Genomic DNA, 12,777 nt, shown 5'->3' with positions numbered 1-12,777 from the left:
GAGCAACGACATTTGAAAAAAGCATTCAAATCATGCTTTGAAAACACTACTTGTGTATCCCGATTTCAATTCAATCTGTCTTTGGAAACCGCTTAAGAGAGTGAGTGCACCATTCTCAGAGGAACTGCAGATACTGAAATGATGCGTGGAGTGAAGTGAGCAAGCTCTTTTTCCATCTCCCTGGCGAGCATCGCCCACCTGTCTGCTGAGGCTCCCTCAGCAGACTGAAGCTGACTACTACTGTGCAGCTGCTACAGACTGTGGGCGGCCCATTGTGACACGTGGTCCCATTGTGACACGTGGTCCCATTGTTCCAGGAATAGAACACATCCAAGCATTGTGTTCTATGAATGGCATGATTCCTATCACAGTGTTCGATGGATGGAACACATCCTATTTACTGCAGGCAAGCAGCGCACCTAGCTGCTGCTGCTGCTGCTGCTGCTACAAGCCACTAGAATACCGTCTGTCAGACAGGTGGACGTAGGCCGAACATTCAAATAACTCACCAGATAAATCGTTGCTTTTCCATTTAATTCATATATGAATTAATTCAAAATTGAACAGTAAATTTCAAAGTTGGAAGGCCACAAGAGGGGGACAATGTTTCAAAAATGAAACGACATATCATTGCATGAGGGATGTGGTAGGAATTGAATGCTTGAATTAAGACTGGGGAAGTACTGAGGGGAAGGGGCTGCAGGCTTTGTAGCAGGTGGGTGTGCAGAAATATAGCTATCCAAAGCCAAACACATTACTGCAGCTTGTCACACCTGTACCTACCAAGCAGCAAAGGCCAAGATAGATCGTTATTTTACTGACAGATTGAATACAGTGCAATGCCTCCCATATAGAGGTGAATAAGAGTAGTAGTAGTAGTAGTAGAAGAGTTGGTCAAGTTAAATCAAGGCTAAGGAATTGGAAATGTGCAACTTGGACCAAGAAAAACTAATTACAGAGCAGCGACATTTGAAAAAAGCATTCAAATCATGCTTTGAAAACACTACTTGTGTATCCCGATTTCAATTCAATCTGTCTTTGGAAACTGCTTAAGAGAGTGAGTGCACCATTCTCAGAGGAACTGAAGATACTGAAATGATGCGTGGAGTGAAGTGAGCAAGCTATTTTTCCATCTCCCTGGCGAGCATCGCCCACCTGTCTGCTGAGGCTCCCTCAGCAGACTGAAGCTGACTACTACTACGCAGCTGCTACAGACTGTGGGCTGCCCATTGTGACACGTGGTCCCATTGTGACACGTGGTCCCATTGTTCCAGGAGTAGAACACATCCAAGCATTGTGTTCTATGAATGGCATGATTCCTATCACAGTGTTCCATGGATGGAACACATCCTATTTACTGCAGGAAAGCAGCGCACCTAGCTGCTGCTGCTGCTGCTACAAGCCACTAGAATACCGTCTGTCAGACAGGTGGACGTAGGCCGAACATTCAAATAACTCGCCAGATAAATCGTTGCTTTTCCATTTAATTCATATATGAATTAATTCAAAATTGAACATTAAATTTCAAAGTTGGAAGGCCACAAGAGGGGGACAATGTTTCAAAAATGAAAAGACATATCATTGCATGAGGGATGTGGTAGGAATTGAATGCTTGAATTAAGACTGGGGAAGTACTGAGGGGAAGGAGCTGCAGGCCTTGTAGCAGGTGGGTGTGCAGAAATGTAGCTATCCAAAGCCAAACACATTACTGCAGCTTGTCACAACTGTACCTACCAAGCAGCAAAGGCCAAGATAGATCGTTATTTTACTGACAGATTGAATACAGTGCAATGCCTCCCATATAGAGGTGAATAAGAGTAGTAGTAGTAGTAGTAGTAGTAGTAGAAGAGTTGGTCAAGTTAAATCAAGGCTAAGGAATTGGAAATGTGCAACTTGGACCAAGAAAAACTAATTACAGAGCAACGACATTTGAAAAAAGCATTCAAATCATGCTTTGAAAACACTACTTGTGTATCCCGATTTCAATTCAATCTGTCTTTGGAAACTGCTTAAGAGAGTGAGTGCACCATTCTCAGAGGAACTGCAGATACTGAAATGATGCGTGGAGTGAAGTGAGCAAGCTCTTTTTCCATCTCCATGGCGAGCATCGCCCACCTGTCTGCTGAGGCTCCCTCAGCAGACTGAAGCTGACTACTACTGCGCAGCTGCTACAGACTGTGGGCTGCCCATTGTAACATGTGGTCCCATTGTGACACGTGGTCCCATTGTTCCAGGAATAGAACACATACAAGTATTGTGTTCTATGAATGGCATGATTCCTATCACAGTGTTCCATGGATGGAACACATCCTATTTACTGCAGGCAAGCAGCGCACCTAGCTGCTGCTGCTGCTGCTACAAGCCACTAGAATACCGTCTGTCAGATAGGTGGACGTAGGCCGAACATTCAAATAACTCGCCAGATAAATCGTTGCTTTTCCATTTAATTCATATATGAATTAATTCAAAATTGAACAGTAAATTTCAAAGTTGGAAGTCCACAAGAGGGGGACAATGTTTCAAAAATGAAACGACATATCATTGCATGAGGGATGTGGTAGGAATTGAATGCTTGAATTAAGACTGGGGAAGTACTGAGGGGAAGGGGCTGCAGGCCTTGTAGCAGGTGGGTGTGCAGAAATGTAGCTATCCAAAGCCAAACACATTACTGCAGCTTGTCACAACTGTACCTACCAAGCAGCAAAGGCCAAGATAGATCGTTATTTTACTGACAGATTGAATACAGTGCAATGCCTCCCATATAGAGGTGAATAAGAGTAGTAGTAGTAGAAGAGTTGGTCAAGTTAAATCAAGGCTAAGGAATTGGAAATGTGCAACTTGGACCAAGAAAAACTAATTACAGAGCAACGACATTTGAAAAAAGCATTCAAATCATGCTTTGAAAACACTACTTGTGTATCCCGATTTCAATTCAATCTGTCTTTGGAAACCGCTTAAGAGAGTGAGTGCACCATTCTCAGAGGAACTGCAGATACTGAAATGATGCGTGGAGTGAAGTGAGCAAGCTATTTTTCCATCTCCCTGGCGAGCATCGCCCACCTGTCTGCTGAGGCTCCCTCAGCAGACTGAAGCTGACTACTACTGCGCAGCTGCTACAGACTGTGGGCTGCCCATTGTGACACGTGGTCCCATTGTGACATGTGGTCCCATTGTTCCATGAATAGAACACATCCAAGCATTGTGTTCTATGAATGGCATGATTCCTATCACAGTGTTCCATGGATGGAACACATCCTATTTACTGCAGGCAAGCAGCGCACCTAGCTGCTGATGCTGCTGCTGCTGCTACAAGCCACTAGAATACCGTCTGTCAGAGAGGTGGACGTAGGCCGAACATTCAAATAACTCGCCAGATAAATCGTTGCTTTTCCATTTAATTCATATATGAATTAATTCAAAATTGAACAGTAAATTTCAAAGTTGCAAGGCCACAAGAGGTTGACAATGTTTCAAAAACGAAACGACATATCATTGCAAGAGGGATGTGGTAGGAATTGAATGCTTGAATTAAGACTGGGGAAGTACTGAGGGGAAGGGGCTGCAGGCCTTGTAGCAGGTGGGTGTGCAGAAATGTAGCTATCCAAAGCCAAACACATTACTGCAGCTTTTCACACCTGTACCTACCAAGCAGCAAAGGCCAAGATAGATCGTTATTTTACTGACAGATTGAATACAGTGCAATGCCTCCCATACAGAGGTGAATAAGAGTAGTAGTAGTAGTAGTAGTAGTAGTAGAAGAGTTGGTCAAGTTAAATCAAGGCTAAGGAATTGGAAATGTGCAACTTGGACCAAGAAAAACTAATTACAGAGCAACGACATTTGAAAAAAGCATTCAAATCATGCTTTGAAAACACTACTTGTGTATCCCGATTTCAATTCAATCTGTCTTTGGAAACCGCTTAAGAGAGTGAGTGCACCATTCTCAGAGGAACTGCAGATACTGAAATGATGTGTGGAGTGAAGTGAGCAAGCTATTTTTCGATCTCCCTGGCGAGCATCGCCCACCTGTCTGCTGAGGCTCCCTCAGCAGACTGAAGCTGACTACTACTGCGCAGCTGCTACAGACTGTGGGCTGCCCATTGTGACACGTGGTCCCATTGTGACACGTGGTCCCATTGTTCCAGGAATAGAACACATCCAAGCATTGTGTTCTATGAATGGCATGATTCCTATCACAGTGTTCCATGGATGGAACACATCCTATTTACTGCAGGCAAGCAGCGCACCTAGCTGCTGCTGCTGCTACAAGCCACTAGAATACCGTCTGTCAGACAGGTGGACGTAGGCCGAACATTCAAATAACTCGCCAGATAAATCGTTGCTTTTCCATTTAATTCATATATGAATTAATTCAAAATTGAACAGTAAATTTCAAAGTTGGAAGGCCACAAGAGGGAGACAATGTTTCAAAAATGAAACGACATATCATTGCATGAGGGATGTGGTAGGAATTGAATGCTTGAATTAAGACTGGGGAAGTACTGAGGGGAAGGGGCTGCATGCCTTGTAGCAGGTGGGTGTGCAGAAATGTAGCTATCCAAAGCCAAACACATTACTGCAGCTTGTCACACCTGTACCTACCAAGCAGCAAAGGCCAAGATAGATCGTTATTTTACTGACAGATTGAATACAGTGCAATGCCTCCCATATAGAGGTGAATAAGAGTAGTAGTAGTAGTAGTAGTAGAAGAGTTGGTCAAGTTAAATCAAGGCTAAGGAATTGGAAATGTGCAACTTGGACCAAGAAAAACTAATTACAGAGCAACGACATTTGAAAAAAGCATTCAAATCATGCTTTGAAAACACTACTTGTGCATCCCGATTTCAATTCAATCTGTCTTTGGAAACCGCTTAAGAGAGTGAGTGCACCATTCTCAGAGGAACTGCAGATACTGAAATGATGCGTGGAGTGAAGTGAGCAAGCTCTTTTTCCATCTCCCTGGCGAGCATCGCCCACCTGTCTGCTGAGGCTCCCTCAGCAGACTGAAGCTGACTACTACTGCGCAGCTGCTACAGACTGTGGGCTGCCCATTGTGACTCGTGGTCCCATTGTGACACGTGGTCCCATTGTTCCAGGAATAGAACACATCCAAGCATTGTGTTCTATGAAAGGCATGATTCCTATCACAGTGTTCCATGGATGGAACATATCCTATTTACTGCAGGCAAGCAGCGCACCTAGCTGCTGCTGCTGCTGCTGCTGCTACAAGCCACTAGAATACCGTCTGTCAGACAGGTGGATGTAGGCCGAACATTCAAATAACTCGCCAGATAAATCGTTGCTTTTCCATTTAATTCATATATGAATTAATTCAAAATTGAACAGTAAATTTCAAAGTTGGAAGGCCACAAGAGGGGGACAATGTTTCAAAAATGAAACGACATATCATTGCATGAGGGATGTGGTAGGAATTGAATGCTTGAATTAAGACTGGGGAAGTACTGAGGGGAAGGGGCTGCAGGCCTTGTAGCAGGTGGGTGTGCAGAAATGTAGCTATCCAAAGCCAAACACATTACTGCAGCTTGTCACACCTGTACCTACCAAGCAGCAAAGGCCAAGATAGATCGTTATTTTACTGACAGATTGAATACAGTGCAATGCCTCCCATATAGAGGTGAATAAGAGTAGTAGTAGTAGTAGAAGAGTTGGTCAAGTTAAATCAAGGCTAAGGAATTGGAAATGTGCAACTTGGGCCAAGAAAAACTAATTACAGAGCAACGACATTTGAAAAAAGCATTCAAATCATGCTTTGAAAACACTACTTGTGTATCCCGATTTCAATTCAATCTGTCTTTGGAAACCGCTTAAGAGAGTGAGTGCACCATTCTCAGAGGAACTGCAGATACTGAAATGATGCGTGGAGTGAAGTGAGCAAGCTCTTTTTCCATCTCCCTGGCGAGCATCGCCCACCTGTCTGCTGAGGCTCCCTCAGTAGACTGAAGCTGACTACTACTGCGCAGCTGCTACAGACTGTGGGCTGCCCATTGTGACACGTGGTCCCATTGTGACACGTGGTCCCATTGTTCCAGGAATAGAACACATCCATGCATTGTGTTCTATGAATGGCATGATTCCTATCACAGTGTTCCATGGATGGAACACATCCTATTTACTGCAGGCAAGCAGGGCACCTAGCTGCTGCTGCTGCTGCTGCTACAAGCCACTAGAATACCGTCTGTCAGACAGGTGGACGTAGGCCGAACATTCAAACAACTCGCCAGATAAATCGGTGCTTTTCCATTTAATTCATATATGAATTAATTCAAAATTGAACAGTAAATTTCAAAGTTGGAAGGCCACAAGAGGGAGACAATGTTTCAAAAATGAAACGACATATCATTGCATGAGGAATGTGGTAGGAATTGAATGCTTGAATTAAGACTGGGGAAGTACTGAGGGGAAGGGGCTGCAGGCCTTGTAGCAGGTGGGTGTGCAGAAATGTAGCTATCCAAAGCCAAACACATTACTGCAGCTTGTCACACCTGTACCTACCAAGCAGCAAAGGCCAAGATAGATCGTTATTTTACTGACAGATTGAATACAGTGCAATGCCTCCCATATAGAGGTGAATAAGAGTAGTAGTAGTAGTAGTAGTAGAAGAGTTGGTCAAGTTAAATCAAGGCTAAGGAATTGGAAATGTGCAACTTGGACTAAGAAAAACTAATTACAGAGCAACGATATTTGAAAAAAGCATTCAAATCATGCTTTGAAAACACTACTTGTGTATCCCGATTTCAAATCAATCTGTCTTTGGAAACCGCTTAAGAGAGTTAGTGCACCATTCTCAGAGGAACTGCAGATACTGAAATGATGCGTGGAGTGAAGTGAGCAAGCTATTTTTCCATCTCCCTGGCGAGCATCGCCCACCTGTCTGCTGAGGCTCCCTCAGCAGACTGAAGCTGACTGCTGCTGCGCAGCTGCTACAGACTGTGGGCTGCCCATTGTGACACGTGGTCCCATTGTGACACGTGGTACCATTGTTCCAGGAATAGAACACATCCAAGCATTGTGTTCTATGAATGGCATGATTCCTATCACAGTGTTCCATGGATGGAACACATCCTATTTACTGCAGGCAAGCAGCGCACCTAGCTGCTGCTGCTGCTGCTGCTGCTACAAGCCACTAGAATACCGTCTGTCAGACAGGTGGACGTAGGCCGAACATTCAAATAACTCGCCAGATAAATCGGTGCTTTTCCATTTAATTCATATATGAATTAATTCAAAATTGAACAGTAAATTTCAAAGTTGGAAGGCCACAAGAGGGGGACAATGTTTCAAAAATGAAACGACATATCATTGCATGAGGGACATGGTAGGAATTGAATGCTTGAATTAAGACTGGGGAAGTACTGAGGGGAAGGGGCTGCAGGCCTTGTAGCAGGTGGGTGTGCAGAAATGTAGCTATCCAAAGCCAAACACATTACCGCAGCTTGTCACACCTGTACCTACCAAGCAGCAAAGGCCAAGATAGATCGTTATTTTACTGACAGATTGAATACAGTGCAATGCCTCCCATACAGAGGTGAATAAGAGTAGTAGTAGTAGTAGTAGTAGAAGAGTTGGTCAAGTTAAATCAAGGCTAAGGAATTGGAAATGTGCAACTTGGACCAAGAAAAACTAATTACAGAGCAACGACATTTGAAAAAAGCATTCAAATCATGCTTTGAAAACACTACTTGTGTATCCCGATTTCAATTCAATCTGTCTTTGGAAACCGCTTAAGAGAGTGAGTGCACCATTCTCAGAGGAACTGCAGATACTGAAATGATGCGTGGAGTGAAGTGACCAAGCTATTTTTCCATCTCCCTGGCGAGCATCGCCCACCTGTCTGCTGAGGCTCCCTCAGCAGACTGAAGCTGACTACTACTGCGCAGCTGCTACAGACTGTGGGCTGCCCATTGTGACACATGGTCCCATTGAGACACGTGGTCCCATTGTTCCAGGAATAGAACACATCCAAGCATTGTGTTCTATGAATGGCATGATTCCTATCACAGTGTTCCATGGATGGAACACATCCTATTTACTGCAGGAAAGCAGCGCACCTAGCTGCTGCTGCTGCTGCTGCTGCTACAAGCCACTACAATACCGTCTGTCAGACAGGTGGACGTAGGCCGAACATTCAAATAACTCGCCAGATAAATCGTTGCTTTTCCATTTAATTCATATATGAATTAATTCAAAATTGAACAGTAAATTTCAAAGTTGGAAGGCCACAAGAGGGGGACAATGTTTCAAAAATGAAACGACATATCATTGCATGAGGGATGTGGTAGGAATTGAATGCTTGAATTAAGACTGGGGAAGTACTGAGGGGAAGGGGCTGCAGGCCTTGTAGCAGGTGGGTGTGCAGAAATGTAGCTATCCAAAGCCAAACACATTACTGCAGCTTGTCACACCTGTACCTACCAAGCAGCAAAGGCCAAGATAGATCGTTATTTTACTGACAGATTGAATACAGTGCAATGCCTCCCATATAGAGGTGAATAAGAGTAGTAGTAGTAGTAGTAGAAGAGTTGGTCAAGTTAAATCAAGGCTAAGGAATTGGAAATGTGCAACTTGGACCAAGAAAAACTAATTACAGAGCAACGACATTTGAAAAAAGCATTCAAATCATGCTTTGAAAACACTACTTGTGTATCCCGATTTCAATTCAATCTGTCTTTGGAAACCGCTTAAGAGAGTGAGTGCACCATTCTCAGAGGAACTGCAGATACTGAAATGATGTGTGGAGTGAAGTGAGCAAGCTATTTTTCCATCTCCCTGGCGAGCATCGCCCACCTGTCTGCTGAGGCTCCCTCAGCAGACTGAAGCTGACTACTACTGCGCAGCTGCTACAGACTGTGGGCTGCCCATTGTGACACGTGGTCCCATTGTTCCAGGAATAGAACACATCCAAGCATTGTGTTCAATGAATGGCATGATTCCTATCACAGTGTTCCATTGATGGAACACATCCTATTTACTGCAGGCAAGCAACGCACCTAGCAGCTGCTGCTGCTGCTGCTGCTACAAGCCACTAGAATACCGTCTGTCAGACAGGTGGACGTAGGCCGAACATTCAAATAACTCGCCAGATAAATCGTTGCTTTTCCATTTAATTCATATATGAATTAATTCAAAACTGAACAGTAAATTTCAAAGTTGGAAGGCCACAAGAGGGGGACAATGTTTCAAAAATGAAACGACATATCATTGCATGAGGGATATGGTAGGAATTGAATGCTTGAATTAAGACTGGGGAATTACTGAGGGGAATTACTGAGGGGAAGGGGCTGCAGGCCTTGTAGCAGGTGGGTGTGCAGAAATGTAGCTATCCAAAGCCAAACACATTACTGCAGCTTGTCACACCTGTACCTACCAAGCAGCAAAGGCCAAGATAGATCGTTATTTTACTGACAGATTGAATACAGTGCAATGCCTCCCATATAGAGGTGAATAAGAGTAGTAGTAGTAGTAGTAGTAGTAGTAGTAGTAGTAGAAGATTTGGTCAAGTTAAATCAAGGCTAAGGAATTTGAAATGTGCAACTTGGACCAAAAAAAACTAATTACAGAGCAACGACATTTGAAAAAAGCATTCAAATCATGCTTTGAAAACACTACTTGTGTATCCCGATTTCAATTCAATCTGTCTTTGGAAACCGCTTAAGAGAGTAAGTGCACCATTCTCAGAGGAACTGCAGATACTGAAATGATGCGTGGAGTGAAGTGAGCAAGCTATTTTTCCATCTCCCTGGCGAGCATCGCCCACTTGTCTGCTGAGGCTCCCTCAGCAGACTGAAGCTGACTACTACTGCGCAGCTGCTACAGACTGTGGGCTGCCCATTGTGACACGTGGTCCCATTGTGACACGTGGTCCCATTGTTCCAGGAATAGAACACATCCAAGCATTGTGTTCTATGAATGGCATGATTCCTATCACAGTGTTCCATGGATGGAACACATCCTATTTACTGCAGGCAAGCAGCGCACCTAGCTGCTGCTGCTGCTACAAGCCACTAGAATACCGTCTGTCAGACAGGTGGACGTAGGCCGAACATTCAAATAACTCGCCAAATAAATCGTTGCTTTTCCATTTAATTCATATATGAATTAATTCAAAATTGAACAGTAAATTTCAAAGTTGGAAGGCCACAAGAGGGGGACAATGTTTCAAAAATGAAACAACATATCATTGCATGAGGGATGTGGTAGGAATTGAGTGCTTGAATTAAGACTGGGGAAGTACTGAGGGGAAGGGGCTGCAGGCCTTGTAGCAGGTGGGTGTGCAGAAATGTAGCTATCCAAAGCCAAACACATTACTGAAGCTTGTCACACCTGTACCTACCAAGCAGCAAAGGCTAAGATAGATCGTTATTTTACTGACAGATTGAATACAGTGCAATGCCTCCCATATAGAGGTGAATAAGAGTAGTAGTAGAAGTAGTAGTAGTAGTAGTAGTAGTAGAAGAGTTGGTCAAGTTAAATCAAGGCTAAGGAATTGGAAATGTGCAACTTGGACCAAGAAAAACTAATTACAGAGCAACGACATTTGAAAAAAGCATTCAAATCATGCTTTGAAAACACTACTTGTGTATCCCGATTTCAATTCAATCTGTCTTTGGAAACCGCTTAAGAGAGTGAGTGCACCGTTCTCAGAGGAACTGCAGATACTGAAATGATGCGTGGAGTGAAGTGAGCAAGCTATTTTTCCATCTCCCTGGCGAGCATCGCCAACCTGTCTGCTGAGGCTCCCTCAGCAGACTGAAGCTGACTACTACTGCGCAGCTGCTACAGACTGTGGGCTGCCCATTGTGACACGTGGTCCTATTGTGACACGTGGTCCCATTGTTCCAGGAATAGAACACATCCAAGCATTGTGTTCTATGAATGGCATGATTCCTATCACAGTGTTCCATTGATAGAACACATCCTATTTACTGCAGGCAAGCAGCGCACCTAGCTGCTGCTGCTGCTGCTGCTGCTACAAGCCACTAGAATACCGTCTGTCAGACAGGTGGACGTAGGCCGAACATTCAAATAACTCGCCAGATAAATCGTTGCTTTTCTATTTAATTCATGTATGAATTAATTCAAAATTGAACAGTAAATTTCAAAGTTGGAAGGCCACAAGAGGGGGACAATGTTTCAAAAATGAAACGACATATCATTGCATGAGGGATGTGGTAGGAATTGAATGCTTGAATTAAGACTGGGGAAGTACTGAGGGGAAGGGGCTGCAGGCCTTGTAGCAGGTGGGTGTGCAGAAATGTAGCTATCCAAAGCCAAACACATTACTGCAGCTTGTCCCACCTGTACCTACCAAGCAGCAAAGGCCAAGATAGATCGTTATTTTACTGGCAGATTGAATACAGTGCAATGCCTCCCATATAGAGGTGAATAAGAGTAGTAGTAGTAGTAGTAGTAGTAGAAGAGTTGGTCAAGTTAAATCAAGGCTAAGGAATTGGAAATGTGCAACTTGGACCAAGAAAAACTAATTACAGAGCAACGACATTTGAAAAAAGCATTCAAATCATACTTTGAAAACACTACTTGTGTATCCCAATTTCAATTCAATCTGTCTTTGGAAACCGCTTAAGAGAGTGAGTGCACCATTCTCAGAGGAACTGCAGATACTGAAATGATGCGTGGAGTGAAGTGAACAAGCTATTTTTCCATCTCCCTGGCGAGCATCGCCCACCTGTCTGCTGAGGCTCCCTCAGCAGACTGAAGCTGACTACTACTGCGCAGCTGCTACAGACTGTGGGCTGCCCATTGTGACACGTGGTCCCATTGTGACACGTGGTCCCATTGTTCCAGGAATAGAACACATCCAAGCATTGTGTTCTATGAATGGCATGATTCCTATCACAGTGTTCCATGGATGGAACACATCCTATTTACTGCAGGCAAGCAGGGCACCTAGCTGCTGCTGCTGCTGCTGCTACAAGCCACTAGAATACCGTCTGTCAGACAGGTGGACGTAGGCCGAACATTCAAATAACTCGCCAGATAAATCGGTGCTTTTCCATTTAATTCATATATGAATTAATTCAAAATTGAACAGTAAATTTCAAAGTTGGAAGGCCACAAGAGGGAGACAATGTTTCAAAAATGAAACGACATATCATTGCATGAGGAATGTGGTAGGAATTGAATGCTTGAATTAAGACTGGGGAAGTACTGAGGGGAAGGGGCTGCAGGCCTTGTAGCAGGTGGGTGTGCAGAAATGTAGCTATCCAAAGCCAAACACATTACTGCAGCTTGTCACACCTGTACCTACCAAGCAGCAAAGGCCAAGATAGATCGTTATTTTACTGACAGATTGAATACAGTGCAATGCCTCCCATATAGAGGTGAATAAGAGTAGTAGTAGTAGTAGTAGTAGAAGAGTTGGTCAAGTTAAATCAAGGCTAAGGAATTGGAAATGTGCAACTTGGACTAAGAAAAACTAATTACAGAGCAACGATATTTGAAAAAAGCATTCAAATCATGCTTTGAAAACACTACTTGTGTATCCCGATTTCAAATCAATCTGTCTTTGGAAACCGCTTAAGAGAGTTAGTGCACCATTCTCAGAGGAACTGCAGATACTGAAATGATGCGTGGAGTGAAGTGAGCAAGCTATTTTTCCATCTCCCTGGCGAGCATCGCCCACCTGTCTGCTGAGGCTCCCTCAGCAGACTGAAGCTGACTGCTGCTGCGCAGCTGCTACAGACTGTGGGCTGCCCATTGTGACACGTGGTCCCATTGTGACACGTGGTACCATTGTTC

The sequence above is a fragment of the Dendrobates tinctorius genome, unplaced genomic scaffold (assembly GCF_039654945.1).
Source record: "Dendrobates tinctorius isolate UK_male_01 unplaced genomic scaffold, ASM3965494v1 ptg000188l, whole genome shotgun sequence".
Lineage (NCBI taxonomy): Eukaryota > Metazoa > Chordata > Amphibia > Anura > Dendrobatidae > Dendrobates > Dendrobates tinctorius.
The sequence above is the reverse complement of the archived record's forward strand: the minus strand, read 5'-3'. Positions refer to the sequence as shown.